At 38.0% G+C, this 26,798-nt stretch overlaps 1 protein-coding gene across 3 annotated transcripts in view; it reads left to right on the top strand.

Moving 5' to 3' along the window:
- Nucleotides 1-26,798, top strand: part of DOK6 (docking protein 6) — a 369,524-nt gene that overhangs the window by 294,781 nt on the left and 47,945 nt on the right. The window lies entirely within an intron of this gene.

The following is a 26,798-nucleotide window of genomic DNA, read 5'->3' as shown; positions in this document are numbered from 1 at the left end:
ATTTGAATGTAATAGGCACCCAGTCAGTATCTGTTGAAGGAATGACCAATATGACCTTTGGCACAGTTAGAATGTTTTCCATTCCATTAGAATGCAGAATGTTTTTCCATTCACACTTTAACTGTTGCTCATATTAACGGCACTAAGTGTTTCAACAACAACAAAATGTTTTGGTGATAAGGAAACTGAAATGATGTATTTTTAAGGCAGTATTTGCTCGCCAGGATTTCAAACCCAGACTGATGGAATTTGGTCAGTGGGAATTAGTGATTAAAGATACATTCTGACAGGAAAAGGAGTCGGAACAATTTTAGTCGTTTGGTGATGACACTTGCATTTTATATCTTAAATGAAACCTCTTATGGTAGTTGTTATCTTTTTTGCATTATTTCTTTACATGAGAAAATCTTTAATAGGAAAAGGAGTAGAGGATTGAAGGAACCCTTGACAATTTTGTGGACCAGAAAGAAGAAACTCATATTTCCCTCTTTCCCTTCCCACCATGAATGTCAGCAACCACACACTGAAACTGCCTGAGTCATGATCTTAGGAAATTAATCTTGCTTGTTCCTGTGATTAGATTTCATTAGGAAATATGCTTTTAATGTAAGGCTATTTTTATTTCAACATAAACCTATATATGAAATTATTGTTAAAAACCAAAATTAAACTGAGTAAATTGTACATACCATGTTGGCTTTATTCAATGATTCATGAATGGACAGCATGCCAGCCTGCAGAGAGAAAGGAAGTCAGAGGAGCTATATATAATGAAAGACTTTTATAGGCAAAGGGAACAGGGATAAGGAAGTTATACTGGCCAAGAATGGATTGGGTGTCGCAAGGTCACTTTCCTTGAGGGGATGTCAGATGTCAGATTACCTCACTAGTACTGATCAGTTAGTTCCCCCACTGGCTTTTAAGATACTATTTCTAGAAGAGCTGAAACTGTCCTAAGTCTCAGGTAGGCGTTATGAGGCTTAGTCTAAGTGACTCCTTGTTTTTAATGATATTGATGTTTAATAAAGTAAAAATAAAACCATGGAACATTTTCATGAGAAAACACAAATGAGCAAATTTCTAAGCAAAAAGAAAGTGGAAAAAATTAGAGAGGGTGACAAAACATGAGAGACTCCTGACTGGGAAATGAATAAAGGGTAGTGAAAAGGGAGGCGGGCGGGGGGATGGGGTGACTGGGTGACAGGCACTGAGGAGGGCAGGGCACTTGACGGGATGAGCACTGGGTGTTATACCATATGTTGGCAAACTGAACTTGAATAAAAAATAAATTATATATATATATATATATATATATATATATATATATATATATATAAAGAAAGTGAGATGATAATACAAATAAGTTGGAAAAGATTGGAACAAATGTAGTAGTAACTTTGGGTTTTGACAGGAGCTTGGTTATAATTCCAGCAAATGAAGGATTGTTGTTATCATGGTAGTGTGTGGGGAACTTTTCTCTGAAGGGACAGTGGACAATTAGGCTGGTATATAGCATCAGAAATAATTTTGTACACATCCAACAGAAGAATGCCAGGGCACATTTAAATTCCTCAAAATATTAATGAAGACTTGCAGGAGGGCAGAGTTGACTTACAATTCAATAGAATCAACTGATTAGAACACTCTAGAATCTATCGCACTGATAATAATTTCCAGTAAAGGTGAGGATTCAAATGCTTTATCAATTATGATGAACAGTTTGCCTGTCTAGTCTCAAAAACACATTCTTCCTTGGTTGTTTGTTGTTTCTGTGTAACAAAGAAATATGCGTCAACTAAAGTAAGTACTGCAAGTCCAATAAATATGGAAGGTTTTTTTATCTAAATTACATTTTACTACACTGTGGCTTTATTTTTGTATCATATGCTTCCTAGAGCAATATGTTTTACCATTTTACATACCCCTCATTTTATGGTTACATCATATAGAGAGAGATATAACCATCCAGATGGATAGCTAGATTACAGGTAAGTAGATAATATATAATAGATAAGAGACAGATGTAAACTTGTTAGTGATGCTTCGACAAAGCTGATATATTTTCCTCTCCTTTTGCTGTGTTGAGGCAGTCAAGGTAGCGGAGGATAAGAGTCTTTTGACTATAGTTTGTTTTTTTGTTTTTTGTTTTGTTTTGTTTTTATTGGTGTGTAGTCTACACAGGAATCTGGGCAGGATAAAACTACCAAAACAGGAAATAAAAATAGAAAGAAAAAAATGAAAGAAAGAAAGAGAGAAGGAAGGAAGGAAGGAAGGAAGGAAGAAGAAAGAAAAGAAAGAAAGAAAGAAAGAAAGAAAGAAAGAAAGAAAGAAAGAAAGAAAGAAAGAAAGAGAAAATAGGAACCTTAGCACCCCTTCTTCATACACACCTACATTTTTTTTCAATGAACCACATTTTAAAGTGTAGCTGTTTTGCATCCCACTTCCTTAGATGCCTTGAAGAGGCATCACTTCTTCACAAAGAGGAGAATATAGTGTGATTTTTCCCAAGTCAAAGGAAACATTGGGTGATGGTGGGTGTTACATCGTCAAGTAAACTGCAGGTAACATTGAAGAATAGAAATGTATCCTTAGAATTTTTCATCATATTTTCTACATTCTAACTCTGAAGCTGAGATCAATATGAATTACATTCAGCAAGCTTTCATTCATAAGGTAAAGGGGGAAAAACTCTGTAGATCTAAAGCTTGATAGATTGGGATTCATTAATAAACAGCACATGTACTAGAACTGAAAAAATATTCATGGTGTGAAAACAAATCTATTCTACATTAAGATGTACCTATAACTTCGATTGCCTGTCACCCACAAAACTGTACTTGTTCAGTTTTATTGGATTCATTTCTGTCATCCATTCTATAACTCTAGAAGCAAGATATCCTCTCTAAAAGACGAACGTATCGATACTGACATCCTGCGTTCATTTTAATGGTTGGAAAAGAAGTGCAATATCTCTCCATGCTACTCCCAGAATGGTGCTCTGAAAGTATAAGTTTTTATGGTTTCTCTGTGGTACCCCAGCTCTCTGGAGTCAAAAGATTGACAAAAAAAAATAATTGGCTTTAGCAGGTCAGGTACAAGTTAGCTAAGGATTTAGGCAGTTTCTCTGTAAAATCCCTACTCCTGATGGCTTCTTAGTGGCTGCATCACATCACTTCTTGCAGGTGTAAGTAAAGACTTTTCCTCTTTCCAATTTTTGCCAGATAATAAGGATGATTAATTTTGTGACTTATGTATTTATGAAAAATGTTTGGTCCACAATATGTTGTAGAGATGCTTTCTGTAGACTTAGGGAAACCATACACTTCAAGGGAAGGAGATATGATTTTGAACTCTTGACTCAAAAGGAAATGCCACTTGTTTAATATTGCTAGAAGTGCAATTTGGGCTCTAAGGCCTTCAGCAGATGTGGTGAGAGCACAAGGAACACTCAAAAAGATTAAAAAGGTGAGACGGAGTGGGGGAGAAAAAGAAAAAGGAAATAGAAAGAAATGAAACCCCATAAGGAGGACGGAGGTCTTCTCCCTTTGAAAGGTCATCCCCTTGACTTGTTGTCACCGTTCTTGTATTTATGTGACAGGTTGTGTAGCAGGGTCTTTAAATCGGGATTTGTGAAGATAGCAAAGCATTTATTGAAAATGATGGATCAATCTAGTAAAAACCACTGAGGGTCCCAGGCTCATTGCAGGTGCTCCCTGAGTCTCTGTTGAATGCAAAAATGAATTTATGAATGCGTTAGAGAAGATATACGGAGGGGACACCGTGCGGCCACATCTCCTCCCTGAGGAAATTCCTCACTCCTGCTGCAGAAGGAGTCATCACATGGGGTCCCGCATGCAGCCCATCCTGGGCACCCCCTTCCCCTTCACCCTTTGGCTCGTCTGCCTCTCACTCTGGATCGCTTGGAGTCGCAGAAACTTGCTACTGCTGCTAGCACAGGAGGCCTATGAGATGCTGTGGCTCCACCCCCATAACCTGGTGGCCTCATTTTTCTCTCTCCACCTGCTGCTTTCCCTCTGGACAAATTCTTCCACGAGCTACACTGATGTCAAGGTGGAGGGGACAAGTAGGTGGGCTGTAAATGGTCCCCGAGCGAGGGGGCCTTCGGACCATGTGCCGTCTTTAAATTCTCCCTGACACACTTCATCACTTATATTTACATGAAGGTATATGGGATATACTTTGACTCATTTGTAAGCAGCTTGAACAACCTCACCGTTTGGATCAAGGAGATGGGGCGGGATGCCACTTGTAAAAGTGGTAACTTTTGGAGTTGTGCTTTCATTAACACGGATTAATATTCGCCTACCAGCTCTGAATCGTCTGCGTCCCTCTGCCCTCTCTGCGTCTGCAATTAAGCTGCAGACCCCGAGTCGTCGCGGCGCTGCACCTGATTACACGGAAGGCCTTTCGTGCTCACCGAAAAGGCATCGGTGGCTCCAATTTCTCAGAAGGACAGGATGCAAACAGGCAATTAGAATTAGAGATAACCTTCAGAAAACAGTAAATAGAATTCTGACACCGAGCAGGGAAGTAAATCAGAGGATTCACTGGCTCTTCGCTCAACTCTGACCCTCTGTCCTTCCCTGCCCACTCAGTGGCAAGTTCACACTGCTTGTAAATCATTTCCATCAAGACCTTCTGCTTACATTTTCCTCGTGTGATGTTTTCTGAATTGCAAAGTTAATAAAAGCCTTGTATAGCACATGAGGGAAACAAACAAACAAACAAAAAAAGGAAAGAGAAAAGAAAATTGCACCAATGGTAAAAAGGAAGCTGCAAAGGTTCCATGTCTGATGTCTACACTGGCAGGTGAGTCGGTCACAGCAAGGGGTAAGAGCCAAATGCCCTGCACATCCTCTGTGAGGTCCCAGCCCGCTGGCGGCAGTGTGGCAGCAACCCCCAAAACATGAGCCATTCGCCAGGAGCAATGCTTTCTAGTAAACCTTCTTTATGAACAGTTACTACATGTCCTCACCTTGGAAGGGTAAGCCAAAGGCAACAAATGCCTCCCTGGATTTCGGTTTTTAGAGATAAGTGAATTGATTGCTCCTCAAAATACACATCATAAAAATGCTCCGAATGTTCTCACTGTGACATGTTCTTCACATGCCAGGCATCAATAATCACTCCTTCCAGACGTTTTTGCATAACTTTAACGTATCAGTGTGTTTGCTTATAAACCCTCTTCTTCCATTTGTTTGTGAGGGAGCAACTTCAAAAGATATTTATCCTCAGGGCTTAGCCAAATTCGGGGTTCCGTCATTGTGAAGAAGCACCGTCGGTAGGTTAAAATATTGGGTTTGGGAGTTAAATAAACCTGAGTTTGAATATCAACTTGCCCACTGCTGAGTTGCCCACTTTGGGCAATTTCCTTCATCTGTCTAAGCCTCATTTTCCTCATGTCTACAATGAGGATAATAGTACTGATCATGGCACTTCAATGAGATCATCCACATTAGGTTAGACATTCACCAATTATTAACCATTGTCAACATATTGAAGTAAATTAAATTTCCAAGAAGTTTCTCTGACAAAGGGAAGTGTGCATCCTATTCCAGCTTATTCTAGTATTTATTTTAAAATATTACAGAGTTTCTACTGTACATGAGGAATTTTGTCTTGTTCTTAAGACTTTCTAGAAGTCTAGCTTTAAGCTTCTAGTTTTCACAGTTCCAGAAAAACTAAATCAAACTCTAAACCTAGCCTTAAGATTTTAATGCAAGATTTAAAAAAAAAAAATGTCAGGCTTAAGTCTTCAGTTATTTGTTTTCCTCCCATCAGTGAGTTTAAACAAGACATTTGCGCCTCAGATAGATGCACCCCTTCTCTTAGGCCTGATGAGGCCCAGTCCCGGAAGGCCAAGGGAAATTAGAGCCTGTTTTTCAGGCCAAAGAATTGTAAAATCCTGGAAGGACTTTATTGAGCTCGGAGCAGAGGAGGTGCCCTCACTCCACCCCACTCACCCAAGATCTATTCTTGTTGATCTGCCCACCCTGACTGGGGAGGAGCCCTTCTGAGAAATCTCTTCCTTCCTCCACTAAGGGAGCCTAGTTTTGCTTGAGCCAGTTACTCCTCAATTTACTCCCTCTCGGGATGCATTCTACTGCTGGACTAAAGGTGAAAGGCAAGATTTAGATTGTTAATTAGGTTCTCCTGACATAGCACAACACAGAGTCTAAAGGCAGCACACAGTGTGAAATTTAACAAGTTGGCCATTTAATCACTGTTTACCAGATATGTAAAAGTAGTCGATAAACATAGACTAAGTAAAGGATTCAAGACTTGCCAGATGTTATATAGGATTAGCATCATCTGCCAACGGTCCTATTAAAATAAATTGCTTCACTCTCCTTAATTCAAACATGAAATTGAAATTTGAAGTAAATCTGAAACCTGGTCTCTGTATTGATTTTTTTTCCCTCAAGCTTCCCCCCAGCCAGTTTTTTTAAAATATAGTAGGTAAACATATTAAGTTCAATATTAATCAAACTATTCTGCGAAAAATACATATTCCATTTTATTCCCTAGGAAATAAACCTAGTACATAATATTAATTCAGAGAAAGGTTAATACACCCATGACTGAAGCTTGGCTCTCTTTGTCATGTATGTATGTCCATGTGCACACGTGTACACATATACCCAGATAATCATATGCACACACATATACACACACAGAATCATAAGGCTCATCATTGTCTCACTATATATTGTACATATTAGGGTACACATCACAAAATGTAAAATACATAAAAGAATCTACAGGGGGAAAATGTTCAATTAAATTTTCCCCGACCTCTGTTTCTTGTTGTTTTTATTTTAACCTCAGCTCTATCTCTGCCCCTACAACTAAATGGACCCTATCCCTGGTCATTGGCTTAATAATTGGATTTTCTCTGTTTTGTTTTTTTTTCCTTTTATTGTCCTTCGTCTGCCAAACAGAGAATGCAGCATCTTGAGACTTAATAATGATTGGAGGATAAGAAAAGATAAGTAACCTCAGGGATCAGCATAATTGACGTGGTACTTGCCAGAGGATAGATTGCAGAGTTATTTTTTTTTTTTTTTTTTTTTTTTTTTTTTTAAATTTTTATTTATTTGTGATAGTCACAGAGAGAGAGAGAGAATGAGGCAGAGACACAGGCAGAGGGAGAAGCAGGCTCCATGCACCGGGAGCCCGACGTGGGATTCGATCCCGGGTCTCCAGGATCGCGCCCTGGGCCAAAGGCAGACGCCAAACCGCTGCGCCACCCAGGGATCCCAGATTGCAGAGTTAATGTAGATTTAATCCTGCACGTGACCTTCAATGAAGTTCTAAGACTTATCCTACTGCCCTACAAATAATAGATGTGGATTGAAGGTTTGCTGCTACAAACTTTAAACATCCAATATTTAAAACCTAAGAGCATGGTTATGTGTTTATATAAGAGAAATTCATATTAAAAATTGAAACCATGTGCATATGTGTTAATGCCTATATTTAACACAGGAAGAATAGTATAGTTTGGGACTATTCTTAACAATTTTTGGTTACCATTGCTATACTATAGTGGTCTGGTAAGAATTTTAGAACCTTCATTTTAGTTTTGTTCAAATTCATAATACAAGAAGGAGTTCATTGCCGACATGTCCTTAACAGATATGCTCAAAGATAAAAGGTATATATATGACTTTACAACAAAACCAAATTTCTTACTGACAGCACAACTCTGTGACAGAAATTGTTCTTAATGTTTCATTCATCAGAAAATGCCATTCCTCCAGATGAGTTGGGGAAGTTGTTTCTCTGGTATACAGTTGAGGGATAGCCATTGTCTGGGGCCCTATCACACCCGCTATAGAATTCCATCTGTGTTCAAAAAAGATGTTGGCTCAGAACACCCTGTGCTTGTATCTGTAACTCTAATCAGCATCATCCTGATTAGTAGAAACTTTGCTTTGAGAATAGTTTATCCTTCCTGAGTTAATTTGTAAATATTTTGAGGTTGTCTAGGTTCTTGATAGTAAAAGTATTGTTCTTAAATGTGCACACACACACACATACACACGCACACAAACCATACATTTTTCCCAAACAGACAGATAAAGGAAATCCCAGAGTATGATCTGTTTTATTCTCCAGCATGCCTCTACATTTATGTTACAACTTCTTTAGGGACACGTCAAATCAACTGAAATGTGTACAAATGAAAATCACAATATTCCATTCATGCCTAATCTACTAGTGATTTCCCAGTCTCGGCATTGACTCTATCCTTCTAAAGTCAGTGAGACACTCTGAGTCCAAAATCAGAGATCTCATCCGAGCTGAGTAATTCACAGGCACCTACCTGTGTTTAATCACACGCTATCCCCCATCCGACAAAGGGGCAGGGGTAGACCACTTCACTGGGGTTAGCAGAGAAGTGCATGGTCTGAAGCATAAGTGGAGAAGTATAACATGTTTGAAAATTCTTTATAGGACAGAGAGGGATATTTAATATCGTGGCAGTCTGCCACCAACAACATATTATGCTGCATAATTTAACAAATATAACCTTGTATAAACCACACACTCTTGAGAAGGTAGATTGTTATGGATGTAGTTTTTATAGCTGGAGGAAAGGCAGTATCATTGTCAACTTATTTATTGAGCGCTTCATACCATGTCATGATAGATGACCTTCCCAACAACTGTCTGAAGTAGGTACTAATATTGTCCCATCTTACAATGAATGAATCTGAAATGCAAAAAATAACTTGCCTAAGGGCCACAAGTAGTAATTTCAACCCACACCGTCTTATTTTTCTAGCTAGACTGCCACCGGGATAGGAACATTCTATAACTGCCCTAGGGTAACAGGATTGAAGGCAAGATGGAATATAACATTTGAAAACTCTACCCTTCTGCCCAGTTACATTCTTTCTGAACCATAATCAAGGTTTACAAGATTTATTCCTCTGAAAAGGAGGCAACATCTATTCTCAAATGTGCTTTAAATGAGACGACCCAGATGGAAGCCATCGAAGCCATTTGTGGAAAATCCACTGTGTTCAAAGTCAGGTTCTATACGGCTGGGGCACTGCTTTTAAAATTTTCATATAACAGCTTTGCTTCTTTTGTGGAACAATTTAAAGCACATTGTATATGTAAATTAGTTGGTTTAACTCCTGAGAGTTGCCATTACTTTTCATTATTACTTTTCAAGCTTTTTAACTAAGTTTTACAGCAAGTTCAAATGTGCCTCCCTCGATTCCAATTTCTTTAGAAATGTCTTATTTTGGAGATTTTAAAATCACTTTCCAAGTAATAGATCCCTTTTATTTCATGTACTCTCCTCTCTCCTGAATATTTCCTTCTCTTTTCTCCAGGCATTAATGCTGATGCGCAGAAAGGCCATGTTATGTTGTTAGTTCATGTGGTTTCCATCACAAAAGTGTAAAGGTCTTCTTAATCAAGCTTCATTCCCCTTAAATAAGCAAATTTTGTGTCTTCCATTGAAATGTGACTTTCTTTTAATTACTTCTGAAAATCTGCCCAAGTTCCAAGGAATGAGTACTTGAAATTTAACTGAAATTAATATTCAAAATTTTTTATTGCAAAATGAACACATCCTCATCAGAAAAAACTCAAGACATGAAGAAATACATGGATGAAAAGTTAAAAATCACCACTCTACATGTATTGTTCACCTTTTAGAATATAAGTATAGGAATATAGATAAAACTAGAAATTAAAATTAAATTAATATATATTTATAAAATTAAGATCATACTTTATGTGAAGTCATTTGTTATATTTTTAAGTCATATATTATCTTGAGAACAAAGTCTAATTATGTGACATTTAAGGACCATATAATATTCTACTGCAAAATCCTAATTTATTTAACCATTGCTCTCTTGTTTGGTATGTACATTGTATGCTTTCTACTAAAAATGCCACAGTAAAACACATTTGCATATAATTTTTGATTACAAGAATATTTCCAGAAGTGGAATTTATATATTTATTTTTTCAATCAACATTTGCCATACTGTGCCTAGGCTTAGGGGATATATCTCATTTACAGAGAACAATACAGATGTGGTTTCCATCCCTCATCCAGATCCAGTCTCATAAGAAATACAAGCGCTCAGCTCATCTAGCAGACATATTAATTTGTTCATTGATTCAACGATTATGCATCAAATTGCATTTCTATGCTATTTCCCTGTGGTTGGGGACACAAAGATGAAGAGGAGAAATAAGACACATTCACATGAAAGCATACACCAATAATAACCAAGTAAGGAAAATAATGCAGGTTAAATTCAGACATTCATGAGCCTTATGAGGAAATGAGGAAGGTCTATCAGAATCATGACAAAGAAAAGGAATTAGCCACTAAATGTCCTTTAAGAAGTGATATTTGAATTCAGGCTCAAATGTCAAACGCCGATAGCCTGCAAAATTTTGAAAGAGAAATTGTAGGCGTAGACAACAACATCAGGCAGAAGCAAGTCTGGTAAACCAGAAGGAAGACAGGCACATCCAGAGTGAGTAGAGCCCAGGGAGAAAGGCACCCACTGGCCAAGGTGAGTAAACAGGACTAGATGATGAAGGATCCCATGGTGATCTACAATGACAGTTATTAGCTCAACCTGATCATTCTAGTTTTATATGTGTATAATCTCAAAATTTCCCAAAGGAATGTTTCATCAAGGGTTTGGGGTGTGACACCTTCCTGCTGGATCATTCTCTTTTATAATTATACAACACAATGCAGCTCCTTTTCCAGACTCTGTTTTGCCTTGCCCCCACTTACTTTCAGCATTTCTGTGCCCTTGGAGATGTGTTATGATCACAACTGGACTTTTAAAACTCAAATTAAAGTATGCTTGTGTTCTTTTATAACAGGAAAATTCAGTCGTCTTTCTTTCGATTCTACATATTATGCTTTTCTGTTCTCTTATTTTATTATTTTGGTTTGTAATACTATCTGTTTACTTCTTTCCCCTTCCTTATTTTAGTTTCTTTTAAACACATTTATTTTTACTTTCCTTCTCATCAACTTGTTTGGAATTATGTATATTATGTATATTCTCTATATTTTTTGTTTGTTTGTGTAAATAAGCTCCATGCCCAGCATGGAGCCCACAGTGGGGCTTGAACTCATGGCCCTGAGAACAAGACCTGAGCTGAGATCAAGAGTCAGACCTTAACCAGCCAAGCCACCCAGGAGCCCCATACCACTATTTTTTTTAATTTCTTTTCTATTGTAAGCACTCCAAATATAATCTTGAATACTATTATTATTGAAATTAGATATTAGATCTACCCATTTGTTTCACTGTTTCTTTGCTCCCATACTTCAGTCCTTATTTCTGAGTTCAAATTCTTTTATTTTATTTTATTTTTTTAATTCTTTTTTTTTAAATCAATACATTATTTGTTTTCTTCCATGAGCGTTTTATGTTTAGCAAACTCCATGTTTTGCAAAGACAAATTAATTTCATCTTTATTCTTGCATGATATTTCAGCTGGTTATGGAGTCCTTAGCCATTTGAGGATAGTTTTACTATTTTCTTGCTTCATTTACTGCATCTGGCTTCATTTCCTGAATGACATTTTAGCCAGTTGTGGAATTCTCAGCCACCTGGAGAGTCTTCCATCCCATCACTTTCTATGCTGTTTTATTACTGCCGAGAAGTCTGTCAGTCTAGCTGTTCTTTCATAGGTTAACTGTCTTTTCTCTCCACTTTTAGAAATTTCTTCTTGCGTTTGGAATCAGACAATCTTACCCTCATGCCTCAAACTCTGAATTTCTTTTAATTTTCTTGTTGGAAAGTAATATATTTCTTCAACTGGACAAGTCCTGCCATTCTGCCGTTCATTTGTTCTGGATAATTATCACTATTTATTTAAATATTGTCTCATCCTCATTTGCTCTATCATCTCCTTTAGGAATGATTATTAAATTTATTTTTGATATTCATGTTCTGTTCTGTGTAATTAACAATATTCTACACTTTTCATCCCTATGATATCTTTGTGCTGCATCTGAGTGATTTCCTCCATCATACAGTTCACTCTGGATTCACTCTAGATTCACTCTGCAGCTGCGTCTACATTAGCACCTCCACCATTCATTGATACTTTTAATAATCTAGATGCTGTAATTCTGTGAATTGCATCTACTATTCTTTTGCAATGGCTTGTTCTTTCTTGTTGATTTAAATTTCTCTTATTTTTTTTTACATTTTGTACCCCAAAAGTCTCTTCAGTCTCTAGTAGATTCATACTTTAATCCCTTTGGAATTGCTCTAGTACCCATGTTCATCCTGTTATCATGACTGCTGACTCAGAGTCTTTTTGAAAAAAAATATTTTTTAAATTAATTTATTCATGACAGACACAGAGAGAGGCAGAGACATAGGCAGAGGGAGAAGCAGGCTCTCTATGGGGCTATGGAGTGCCCGATGTGGGACTCAACTCCAGGACCCTGGGATCACAACCTGAGCCAAAGGCAGATGCTCAACCACTGAGCCAGCCAGGTGCCCCTGACTTGAAGAAACATTCCACTGGGCACGTTTTAATATCTGATTATAAACTCATCCTCAGTAAGAATTGCATTTCTGTAAGAATCTAGTTGCTCAGGAGTGAAAATACTCCCCCAGAGTAGTTTCATGTTGTTGATGAGGTTGAACCAGTTGGAACTGCCACTATTAGAGGCTATCCTTGTAAATAATAGTAATTTCATGCGGCTCAATCTAAAAAACAAAATAAACTGAAAATTTGACAGTCATAATGAGATTCTGGAGAAAACACATTTGATAAAAATTGTTAGATAATGTGAAAAAAGTTTCTGAAGAAATAGAAAAATGAACAATTTAAAACAAGCTTGAGCAAAAACAAAAATCAGAGAAAGCATATCACTCTTAAACATCCATGGAACAGTAATGAAAAATGTGTGAGATCACAAACACATCAAAATGTGTCTAAAATAATCATAAGCCCAAATAAATAGCATATGCTTATATTTCCCCATCTTAATGCACTTAAAATAGAACTCAATAATTAAAAGCCAAAAAGGCCTATACTTTTGGGCTTCAAAAATGCATCTGTATGTTCTTGATTCAAAAAAGACACAATAAGGGATCCCTGGGTGGCGCAGCGGTTTGGCGCCTGCCTTTGGCCCAGGGCGCGATCCTGGAGACACGGGATCGGATCCCACGTCGGGCTCCTGGTGCAAGGAGCCTGCTTCTCCCTCTGCCTATGTCTCTGCCTCTCTCTCTCTCTCTCTCTGACTATCATAAATAAATTTAGAAAAAAAAAGACACAATAAGAGAACATAGAAAATATTAGAACTTCAAGACATTATAAACACCACATCAAAACTTAGGAGAGCTAAACTGGTAGAAGAAATGTTATAGCCTATGTTATAGCCTTAAATATCCTAAATGGTCTTAAATATTTAGAAGAGACTAGGGATAGAAAATTAACAAGCTAAGCACTCAACAGGATAGGTTTGATGAAGACAATACCAAAAAGAAAAAAATTCAATCTCACGTATAAACATGGATACAAAACGCATTAGCATGGTCTAATTAAATTTATCCTAGAAGTGTAAATGGGATTTGACAAGAAAATATTAATAAATGATCTCCTATTAAGAAATTGAAGCTAAAATCTATGTGATATCCTCAATGGGTATATAAAAATGTTTGGTAAAATTCAGTACCTTTTCATTAAAAAAAAAAAAGAAAAGATTATCTAGGGCTACAGGTAATCTTTTTTCACCTGAAAAATGGTCTTAAATCTTTTTTTTTTAATTTTTATTTATTTATGATAGTCACACAGAGAGAGAGAAAGAGAGGCAGAGACACAGGCAGAGGGAGAAGCAGGCTCCATGCACCGAGAGCCCGATGTGGGATTCGATCCCGGGTCTCCAGGATCGCGCCCTGGGCCAAAGGCAGGCGCTAAACCGCTGCGCCACCCAGGGATCCTGAAAAATGGTCTTTACCAAATATCTACTATAAATACTATTTCCTGAAATTTAAGAACAAGTCAGAAAGGCACTCTATCTGATCAGAACAGAAATATAGATTTTAAAAACATGAATATTGGATAGGAAGAAATAAGTTATTTGAAGATAATATCTTTTGTCAAAGAAAATCCAAGATGAACCACAAATCATGGCATCTCCACCAAAAGAACACTGTACACTATTTTTACTGGAGGAACGAAAGAGAGAGATAAACACAAATATATAAACACAACACAGATAAACACAACACAGGAATTTCAAACGCATTATTCTAAGGGAAATTCTAGAAAAGACAATACTACAGTTACAGTATTTGTAGGTGCCAGTATTAGGGGGATGGGATGATCCAGAAAGGTATGTGAACAAACCATTCAGAAGAAATGTGCTCACATAAAATCTATGTAGGACATGATGTCAATTTCCTTCACTCCTACTATAATTATCATGGTTCTTTAAAAAGAAGGGAGAGATTTTAGCAGTAATCTAAACACAGAGAGAGAGACACAGAGAGAGACACAGAGAGAGAGAGAGAGAGAGGCAGAAACACAGCAGAAGGAGAAGCAGGCTCCACGTAGGGAACCTGATGTGGGACTCGATCCCGGGACCCCAGGATCACGCCCTGGGCCAAAGGCAGGCACTAAACCACTGAGCCATCCAGGGATCCCCAGTAATCTTATATATTAATCAGTATTCCTAAATGACTTTTCCTTAACACATTTATTTTTATAAATATTAAGGAAAATGTCTTCCAGAGGATAATTCTGAAATTAGCGACGTTTAATAAATTATGCATTCTTAAATTCTCAGATTTATTTCATAGATGTAAAATTTTTATTCATTATATTAACTAGAAATATAATATTCTCCCTAGGTCCTATTACTTATGCTGAAGTTACCCTTTGATTTCTATGTACATAAAGTACTTAGCAAAGCACTTTTTCAGCTATGATTCCTTAGTAAAGTTTCTGACATCACCACCCTCTCTTTTATCCAAGCTTGCAAACCATCGGTCATGTTCAGTTCTTTCTTACCAACAACCAGTGGATCCAATACTCTTCAATGAGCATTAAGTGCCAACGGAATGCCAGACCTGGGTAGGCTGTGGAGGTACAAAGACAAGTCAGAAGCTTTTCCTGCCCTAGAAGAATAGCTCACAACCATGTGCATTTGCCTGGTACACTATTGATCTCTACATTTCTTTTGATTCTAACTTCTGCTGGCCATTTGCAATCATCTGAATTCAGCACAGCCAATCCCAGCCCCCTCCTGTCATCTCTTGATCTCTCTCCCATCTGCTCTATTCCAGTATCCTCCCCTGCTCCATAGCCTTCACTCCAGAGTCACAGTGACCTTTGTAAAGGCCAGTTCTGACCCTGTCATTCTCCTGCTAAAAAACTTCAGTCGGAGATTCCCAGCAAAGAAAAGGGGAGAAGGTGCTAAAACCTTGACCATTTCCCCAGCCCCAAACCTACTAAAATGAAGAACCAACATTAAAACAAGAAAATTTTCTCTTCCATAAGAATGGGAAACAGAACCTTAATTCTCAGACTATTAAAAATGTCAGCTAAAAGCAGTAACACTTATACCAAATATTAGTGAAGGATACTAAAAACCTGGAACAGACCTTTCCAGCCTTTCAGCATGGCCTGGGTTCCCTGAAATGCACCTAAAGATGCTCAGCAGTGCGATTTTCTTTTAAGGAAATGGGAGAGCTCACACAGGAGAAGGAAATCCTGAACAACCAGACTTTGGGAAAGAGAAGACTGAGGAAGCTGTGAGATTCAGGCAGCAAAAACCATGCAATCACTAGCAGGACACGGTGGCCCCGAGCACCACTGGCCTGTGTTCCTCTCTCTTCAGGAAGTTGGGGGGGCGCACCTGGGTGGCTCAGTGGTTGAGCATCTACCTTTGGCTCAGGTTGGGATCCTGAGGTCATGGGATCAAGTCCCGCATTGGGCTCCCCACAGGGAGCCTGCTTCTCCCTTTGCCTATGTCCTGCCTCCCTCTCTCATGAATAAATAAAAATATTTTAAGAAGTGAGAGGGAGAAATTGGTGAAGAGGTTAAGAGTATAGTTATCACAATGAGCACTGAGTAATTCCTGGAAGTGTGGAATCACTACATTGCACACCTGAGACTTTTGTAACGCTGTATGTTAACTCTACTGGAATTTTTTGGTTTTTTTTGAAGGACGTGCTCAGTAACAAGTATGACCCTGTATGTACATATCCTGAGAGGAAGTGCATCCTCAAATGATTCCCTCTGGGCCAAAAGAAAAAAGAAAAAGTGAGAGATGCCCCCCCACCCCCTCATGGGGTGCAGTCTGATAAACCAGGTGGTGCATCCAGTAGGGCTACTGGGTAAATGCATTTACACACCATCCTGATTTTCTTGGAGTCTCAGATTACTAGCCAGCAGAAGCCACTGGGGTGAGTAAAAAGAGAAACAAAGATAGAGGGTTTTGCAGTGTTCCACCAGAGATAAGTGAATGGCAGCCATCGCTAAAACCCAAAGGTCTGGGAGGCCTTACAGACCACCCCAACCTCCAGACTTGGCCAGCTTTCCACTCAAAAGCAAGACCTAGACCTAGCACCGAGGACCACCCAATTTGGTCAGAGAGAGTCTGAGATGATAAATCCAAACAAAAGAACCTCCTGCCCTTCATCTGTCGTCTCTCCCCACACTTCAGAAGAAGGATAAGCTCTAGAGACAGCTGTCTCATTTACCAACAAGCCAAAGCAGAAAAGCTTCAACATAGCATCTGTGAGTAGACAATGCAGACAGTTTAAAGGAAAAAGAAAATTTACAAAGGGAAAAATGAAGAAAAAATATTAAAAATGCTTCATTCAAGAAAGTAATGAAAATATGCAATCTTTGGAGAACAGTTGAAAAGAGTTGCAAGAAATAACAGAATAGATAAGACAATAGAAAAGATATAAAGTGGGTTAGAGCCCTCCACAAAGTAAATTAAAAATAACGAAAAGTCCTTCTCACAAATGAACCTCTTAAAAGCACTTAGGAGTCCAGTATTTGTAGTTGGAAAAGCTTATAACAACTTCAGGGCATAATAGACATGGATAAAGTAACAAAGAAATGGATGCAATTAGAAAGGGAAAATAATCAAATATGTGTATGACATATATATTTGACATATTTACCAATACATAAATAATAGTATGCACAGTATATATGCCACGTACAGAATTGAACAGACAGATCGTCCTAAAATGGCAAATAAAGACAGGATGTATGTAAAAAAATTTTTTTGCTGAAATGAAGAAAGACGTAGGTCTTAGCTCAGGTTTGCTGCCAGGATGGGTTGACATATATGAGAGTTAACTACACGGTGATTCCCAGATGTCAGAGAAAAGCATGAAACAACAACAGAGACCACAGCAAATATATTACAAGAAAAGGATCGTGGAAGAAAGAGAGACAGTGTAGAGAACATACTAAAAACTGGGCAGACAAGCAAACTCACAAACAGGGGAATAAACGCTAAGTCAGAAATCTGAAAACAGACCTGCAGTTAGTTATTGTAAATCACGTGGCTAACCTGGGGAGTAATTGGATCAGTGACTCTGGTGCATACAGCAAATGCTGCTCCCAAAATGCAAGTGACCGCTCTGAGAGGAGGGTGGCAGGGACGGGTGTGAGGAACAGGAGTGGTTAGGAGGCTCTTCATTGGTTTTCTTCTTGGTAGATGATACTAAGTCCTGCAGGAATCTTTATATCTGGACTTAATTTTTCTGTCTTGTGAATTTACATTTGACATATTTTTTCAGAACATCAAACAATTGATATCTTATGCTACACATGAGAACTTATTTACTATGCAATAGAATCCATGTTAGGGGCAGATTATATAGAGCTGAGATTTTAAGTGAAAACCACATGATCATGTTTTAGATTTCCAAAAGTGTGCGGGATGGGGAAAGTTCTGTGTTTCCAGTCTACTTATTTTTCAGTGGACACAAAGATGTGGATATTTTGGGGCTGTCTACTATAGATCCACATGTGGTAGCTATGGGATTTCTTAGCCTAGCGAGGTCTCCACTGACTTCTCTGTTCACTGAATGACAGGTGGCCATTTGTTAGAAAGATTATGGTGTCCACTATAATGTCTTTGCAATACCTGCAAACACTTTTCAGCTACCAAGAGAAAATACTTTGAAAATAGTTTCCAAATTCCAACTGATCATCTGCTTTTCCTCCTGAGACTGTTCAAAGAAGTCAGAAGGTTCACAAGTCCTTGACAAATAATTTGCACTCTTATATGAGAGACTTTTTTCTTTAATGCTATAAAAATACGTTTGTTTGTTTTTTTTCACAAAGTGAGCACATAGAACTTTTAGTTGATAAACTTGACTATTTGATGTTTTCTCCTGTGACATTTCCTTAGATTTCTTGAAAAAAAGAATATATATATATATATATATATATATATATATATATATATACCCTGGGTTATGTATTTAATGATTCAGTACTACCTGTTTTCAAACTTTTTGGCATAAGGCAGCCATATGAGAAGTGAAGGAATATGTGTCCCTGAAGAGTCTGAGAGAAAAATCAAATCAGCCCTCCAAAAAAGCAAAATATCTTTAAAATCTTATCTTAAAAAGTTATAATTAATCCCTATTCTCCTCCATGCTCTATGCATGTACATTTTAGACTAAATACATTCAACCTCAATGCTAAACTTGCTTCTTAGGGTATCCATTACCCTTGTTCTAGTTTATTTTTTGAGTTAATGTGCATAGCATCCACAAGAGTATTTTTGAAGAAATTGCTGAGACACCTCTTAGATATTTTTAAATCCTCCAGTGACACAGCCCTCCTGGAACCACTAGGGAACGTGGGTTAAGCTTGGAACCCTCAAATTAAAAAAAAAATCTATATTTGTGTCTCCTTTCCTATTTTTTCCACTCCAAAATGCTAACAGTCTTTTAGAATCAGTTAAGGTAATCTGGATCTCTCCTGGGTTGAAGTGAGTGCCCTGAAACTCTCTTCACAAAACAGGTGAAGCCCCCAGGAAGGCAGCAGAACTGCACACTACCAGTGCTTATGCGAGTGTCAGCAGAAATCCAGAAATCTCCTAAACTCTCCCTTCACTCACCCAAACAATACTATAGCTCAGACACACAGTAATAACTGATTATCTACCAAGTGAGGTCACAACTTATAAGCACAAACAGGACCCTTGGAATGAGAAGAAAGTGGAGGATTCTGTTTCATTTACACTATGTAGAGGAATAGAGGGATAAAATGGAAGTTTCCACTATCATGTAACAAATAAAAATTAAGGAGAGGTGGAGATTCCAACATTAAAGTAATGTTAAGCATATGATCCATTTAAACTTGGCACTTAAACAGTGAGTAAAGCTATCCAAGGGGTCCTAATGATCATTTGGAACATTGGCAAAAGTGGTTGGCATAAAACAATATGCAGTAGTGAAATCAGAATGTGTAAACTGTAATCATAATGCCTCTTAAACATACCCATGTCAGTAACTGAATCACTACCAGGTAATGAAAGCAGACTACTTGATCTGAAGTAGCTATCTCATTTTCTTTGGTAATATGTCCCAATTTGTAAATTAGCATAAAAAAATGGTTCTGCTTCCCTGTGTTTTCACGTTTACCAAGGCTATCTCATGAAATAATGGAAATGTTTTCCTATGAATAACTAAAGTTCAGAAATAATGTGACTCATTATAATACAATACAGTGCATTACTTCAACTCATTTCAACAAGGATAAGATGCTTTTAACAAGCATTTCCAATAAACATTTTCTTAAAACGTTGAGAGTAGTGACATATACTGTAATTCTTTAAAGATAAATAATGTGTTTCTATTTTTTGTAATTTCTGTCAAATAAAAACCAAGGCCATATATTTGGTTTACAACCATGATCATTAAAGTTCAAATATAGGGACATCTAGGTGGTTCAGTCAGTTAAGCATCTGCCTTCAGCTCAGATCATAATCTCAGGTTCCTGGAATTGAGCCCCATATTGAGCTCCCTGCTCAGTGGGAGGCTGCTTCTCCCCCTCCTTCTACCCTTGCTCATGCCCTCTCTCTCACTCATGTGCTCTCACTCTCTCTCAAATAAATAAATAAAAGCTTTAGAAATTAAAGTCCAAGTATGTATGACAATTGTGAACAATGAAGGTGGTATAATTTTTATTTTATATTTTGAATATTTTCTTTCACTAGAGTGATTCATACTTATCTATAGGCTTTATGTAACTTTGTAAATATTTGTCCAAAAATACATAGCATACATATATGAAATCTGGTTTTACAAAAAAACTGTGTATCTTATAGGACCTTTCTTTTAATTTTCTTTCGTTCCTTTTTAATCTTTCCATCCTAGAAATATATACACATTACATTGGTACAGCTTCATAAATTTTTACAGATCACATTCTAAACACTGGTTAGATGACCATTATATTTGCTCAGGTGTGTGTGTGTGTGTGTCTGTGTGTGTAGTATGATGAATCAAAACAAAGAAAAACTAAATTATTATCTCTATATCTTATAATAACCAAATGTAAGATAAGTTTTAGCTTGTTGCCAGTTTTAATTGTACACCAGTTTTCATTTCATTTTATTTCATTTTCCATTTGTTTTGTGATGACATAAATAAATAGAAAGACATACCATGTTCATGGATTGGGAAGAATTAATGTTATAAAAATACCGAAAGCAATCTATAGAGTCAATGTAATCCCTATTAAAATACCAATGGCATTTTTTATAGGACTAGGAGCCTATAATCCTAAAATTTGTGTGGAGCCACAGATGATCAAAAAGAGCCATAGCAGTCTTGACAAAGGATAAAGCTGAAGGTAGCACACTCCTAGACTTCAAACTCTACTATACAGCAGTGTGATATAGCACCAAAAAAAAATAGACAAATAACTGGCATCAAAACTGCCACAAATTCTAGACAATAGAACAAAATAGTGCCTGGAAATAAACTCATGCTTATACAGTTAATTAATCCACAACAAAGGAGGCAAAAATATACAATGGGGAAGACAGTTTCTACAATAAATCATGTTGGGAAAATTGGACAGTTACATGTAAAGGAATGAAACTAGACCACTTTATTTATACCATATACAAAAATAAACTCAAAATGGATTAAAAAGTTAAAATATAAGACCGAAAACCATAAAACTCCAAGAAGAAAACATAAGTGGTAACTTCTTGGATGTTAGTCTTACCCATATTTTTTTTGGAGCTGTCTCCTCAGGCAAGAACAAAAAAAGCAAAAATAAACAAATGGGACTACAACAAACTAAAAAGCTTTTGTAAGTGAAGGAAATCAACAAAAAGAAAAAGTAACCCACTGAATGGGAAAAAAACATTTGCAAATGATAATGTCTAATAAGGGTTAACATCCAAAAATATATAAAGAACACATACAACTCAATGTCCAAAAAACCCCAAACAGTTCAATTTAAAATGAGTAGAGGACCTGAATAGACATTTTTCCAAAGAAGATATACAGATGGCCAAAACCACATGAAAAGTGTGCTGTATCACTAACCATCAGAGAAATGCAAATCAAAACCACAATGATACATCAGCTCACACCTGTCAGAACGGCTATTACCAAAAAGACAAGAAATAACAAGTATTGGTGAGGATGTAGAGGAAAGGGAACTTTTGGGAGAGGGGCAGAGAAAGAGGGACAGATAGAATTTTAAGCAGGCTCCATACCCAGCACAGAGCCTGACACAGGGCTAAATCTCTCAACCGTGAGTTCATGACCTGAGCCGAAATCAAAAGTCGGACACTTAACCAACTGAGCCATCCAAGCACCCTGAAAAGGGAACTTTTAAGAACTGTTGATGGAAATGGTAAATTGGTGCAGCCACGATGGAGAACAGTACGGTCATTCCTCAATTAACTAAAAATAGAAATACAATATGATCCAGCAATTCCACTTCTAAGTATTCACCTGGAGAAAACAAAATACTAGTTTGGAAAAACATACATACCCCTATGTTCATTACAGCATTATTTTCAACAACCACGATATGGAACAACCTAAATATCCATCGGTAGATGAATGGATAAAGAAGATGTGAGATCTATATAGATGTAATGAAATATTATTCATCCAGGAAGGATAGCATTTTGAAATCTGTGACAAACTGGATGGACCAAGAGGGTATTATACTAAATGAAATAAGTCAGAGAAAGACAAATACTCTATGACTTCACTTATATGGGGAATCTAAAAAGCAAAATAAATAAACAAAATGGAAATAGATTCATAAATACTGAAGATTACCAAACTGATGATTACTAGGGGCGGGGGGATGGATGAAATAGATGAAAGGGCTTAAAAGGTACCATCCTCCAGTTATAAAATAAATAATATGTGAGGCTATAACATATAGCATAGGGAATATATAGGGAATATAGTCAATAGTATTATAACAGTTATAATTTTGTGTTGTGACAGATAGTGAGTAGATTTACTGTGGTAACGATTTCATAATGTACATAAATATCAAATCATTGTGTTGTACACCTGAAACTACTACAATATAACATGTTAATTATTCTTCAATAAAAAAAGAAAAAGAAATTACCATATATTTTGTAATGACCCAACAAAAAGTAAGAAACCACAAGTTTAACTGTACACCTGTTTTCATTTTATTTTATTTTTTTTAAATTTGTATTGAGATATAACATTGTGTATATAATAAACAATGTCCGTGTGTACACATGTGCATTGAGAAATGACTACCACCATAGCATTAGCTAACACTTTCACCAGCTCACTCAAGTCCCCTTTTTTGTGGTGAGAACATTTAATTAAGACTATTCTCTTAGTAGCTTTCAAGTATATAATACAGTATTCTAGTAGCTACAGTCACCATGCTGTATATTAGATCTGCCAAATTTATCCTTTTATAATAACATTTAACTGTACATCTGTTCAGTATGGTAGTACTGGTAGCGATAAACAATGGAACACACCTTGACAGGGTTTCCAAAGTAACATTTCAAGAAAACTTCATTTGAACCTACTTTGCAATATGTCTTTTAACAAAATTTATGTCAATTTACTAGTCCCGTTTAACCAGACTAAATACATTACAACTGTTTTTTTCAAAATCTGTCTGTGGCTAATCCCAAACATTTCAACTGAGTCTATCTGTCTCAAGTGCAGAATAAATGTTAAAATATTTTTTTCTTCTTAACTCGAATCCAGTAGGCCTTCTGGCACTAAGGTCCCTACACAATTGAGAGCACATCAGGAGAGGCTGCAATGGGAGTCCGAGTCAGTGCTCACCGTCTTTAAGATGCAGAGACACGCCTCATCTCCTGTGACTTCATATGCACATTATTGTAAGAGCCCCATGACTTTCTTTTGTTACTACAGCGGAGTAACCAGATGGGTATCCTCAGAGTTGAACAGAGTGCAGGTTATACCCAGAGTGCTCTGCTGTCCGTGACTAGGGGTGGTCTCAAAGGAGATGATGTATCCTAATCCACTTGAGGAAATACCAGGCACTTCTGCAATTTAAAAATTTACTGTGTTTGTTGAGAACTACATTAAAAAATTTATAAAGTTCTTCTAATTGATTGTGCCACCTCACTGAAGTGCGCTGTGTTTAAGAATGTTTTAAATTCCTTTAAAAAAGATATGGAGGAGGGATGCCTGGGTGGCTCAGTCAGTTAAGCATCCAGTCATGATCTCAGGGTCCTGGGATCAAGCCCCACCTCGGGCTCCCTGCTCAGCAGGGAGCCTGCTTCTCCCTTTGCCCCCCACCCCTTCCCCTACCCCTGCTCTCTCTCACTTTAAAATAAATAAATAAATAAAATCTTTAAGAAAAAAATTGATATGGAAGACATTTGGATCTTAGTTGTCTGTATTTGGCAATATGTGCAGCAATGCAGTCTTGCATTGCTTTTGTGAACCAGATCCTGGTATGCAAGAGACTCTCACCCATCCAGAACAAAAACACCCAGTCCTTTGAGCCTTATAATTACAGCGCGTCACATGTTCATCTAGGTTTGGTCGTCCTCGATCATGTTGGTAAATAGCCCTTCAGGAAATAATACAAAAATGATACAAATTCTAGAAAAATAAGACCTAATAGTCTCCACTGAAATTCAGTATGATCTATTTTTAAAAAATAAGACACTCTAGGTTTGGGATCCTACCCACTTTTCATTTTAACTGGGTCTCGTTTTCAAGTGGCCACCAAATGTGGCCAGTGCTCTTCCATGGTAAATAGTTCTGTCAAATATCCAAGGACATTTTAGCTTGGTTTCTGCGAAAGTATCCATTTTTCTGTGGCGTTCTGGCTAAGCACTATCACCGTAGCGTAGGCACGCACAAATGTCATCAAGCCAAGAAGAAAGTCATTCTGTGGGAAACGAGTGTCCTCAAATCCAGCACAAGATGGCTTTTTTCATCGTTGTGATTTTTCGGTTCTAAAATCCAGCGTTACTATGTCTTCAGATGAAGTGCTGCTCTGGCTTAGGATTATGAACAGAAGTAGTGACATCATACCTTACAAATGGTAACTTACATTCTGAATTTCAGAACAGATACGCTAAATTACTGGAGTAACATTTTACTCTTCCTCACTGCATTCATCATATTGGTAGATGAGGTGTCAAAGCAGGTTATTCCAGGTGTCGAGCAACCTGGGTTTTCATTCCAGTTCTGTCATTAACTGCTTTTGTAACCTTGGACAGGTTGCTTCCCACCCCCTCCTTTGGATTGTAGATTTTTCTTGTAAAATACATGCCAGATGATAGCCAAGGTCAGCTAAGCTTAAAAAGGCCTAGCCCTTCAATTCAGCTCCTGAGGAAGACATTTTACAGTGATCAGAGAGATCTTCAGTCTCCCAAAACATGTGCGGAAGGATATCAGGATATTTGTATAGAGATAAATATTTATTTTCAACTATGAAGCAGTGTGGACTCACATCTTGCAAAATTTAATGGTGATACACTGAAAGATAGCATGACCCGATTGCCAGAGGAAGTGGAAATAAAGGACAAAAAACCTGGAAACAGCATTGCTCAATGCAAGAACAAGGGTCCAATTCTCTAACGCTCGTATTCATTTAGCAAATGTTTGCAGAGCACCGACTGTGTGCTAGGCAAAGGGCCAGGTCTTCTGCACAACGCAGTCCGTTCATTATACAGACGGAGTCACTTCATGACAGCACGTTTGGGAATTTTACCCATTTGGCAGGCAGGATAAATAGAACGTCTTGTTGCACTCAAAGCAAAGGTCTTTAATGAGAAGCTTTATCTGCTTTTAACCACCTCCTAACAAGTGGGAAAGAAGAGAGAAACAACTGGAGGTACCTGCTCCGGCTTATTTTTCCTCTGAGCCATCAAACTGGAAGGCCGGCCTCGACCGTGGAGGCAGGAAGAGCTAGCCGCCCAACTGTGAACCGCAATCATCCTGTAACTGAGGGCCTGGGGTGCTTTCTAGAAGAATGAGCTTGCTGCCTGAGTATTTCTTTCAGAGAGAAGAGAAATGAAATGTCACAGCAATTATGTGGGCAGTGGACGGTGTAGGGAGAGCTGGCCGTGGCCAGAGGCCCAATTACCAGATTACGCAGAGACGGATGCCAACCGCTCAACTCACTTCGAGGGGAGCCTCGGAACAGGGTGATGGGGGGCTGGAAAGGGTCCAGAGAAAGGTCCTGGAAACACACGGGGGAGCTTGGCTTACTCGCTAGGAGTGTTGGGATCCACATGCCTGGTTTCTGTCATCCAAATTCTGCCACCGGATGTGAGGAAAATCTTGCTGTGAACTGGCCTGTGAGGCCATTCCCCGAATGCCCTCCTTGCCCTTCCCCCTTAATTCTAATTAATTGCTTTTAATATTTGTAAGTCCAACACGTGGATGTGGTGAAAATGACAGTAACTCCTGTCAGGACCCTCACCTCTAAACCAGCCTTCTGAGAACATAAGGCTGCACCACCTCTGCTGGAACGTTGTCATTCTGAGAGGCTCTGGAAAGTGTCCTTAAAAGTAGAGAGTACTCTGTACGGTAGGTGACATGGATCGATTTCAAAAGAGGCCCATCTTGCCCCCAAAATAAAGTTTCTAGAAAGACTAAAGTCACTGGCCACCTGTTGAAAGTCCCCATCATGAATGAATTTAGCAAGTGTGCATGTCAGAATAAGGACTAGACACTCTTCCAGAGGAGGAAGGTACAGTCAGAACCCCAGACCATGAGGCCAGCGAGAAGACTCTGGGTCATGATGGCTTGTACCCTCACTACCTTGTTCCACGGCAGCCTAGAATATTGAAGCTGTTTGATGTCGCATGAGTGCTCCTGAGGGTGATGTCCCGAGAAGAGAGTGCAGTCAGATGAAGAGCATCTGTGGATGGTTTTTTTTTTAGTAAAATTCTTGGAAACAGCTCTTACCTGACGACCTGACTCTGCTGGGCTATGGTAATTACCCTTTCTGGAAATTGCACCTGTTGATTCAGTAATTTCATAGAGATTAATCTAGTATTTCCAGTTCTTAATTTACCTCCTAATGGACATAATTGCCTGTGTTTATCAGAAAAGAATTAGGAGCCAATGATTTACAACTGCACGAAACCTACCCTAAGTGACAGGTCTTCTCACCTGTTGAAAGGAAGAAGACACACGATTTAAACAATAGTTACCTGCCGGCATTGTCCTGCTCTAATTCTTCTAAGATCTTTTGAGAAAAGAATTGTAACCTTTTTATGAGAATGAACCCCACGC

This window comes from Canis lupus, chromosome 1 (assembly GCF_048164855.1).
Source record: "Canis lupus baileyi chromosome 1, mCanLup2.hap1, whole genome shotgun sequence".
NCBI classification, from domain to species: domain Eukaryota; kingdom Metazoa; phylum Chordata; class Mammalia; order Carnivora; family Canidae; genus Canis; species Canis lupus.
This window is presented reverse-complemented; position numbering and strand designations above follow the sequence as displayed.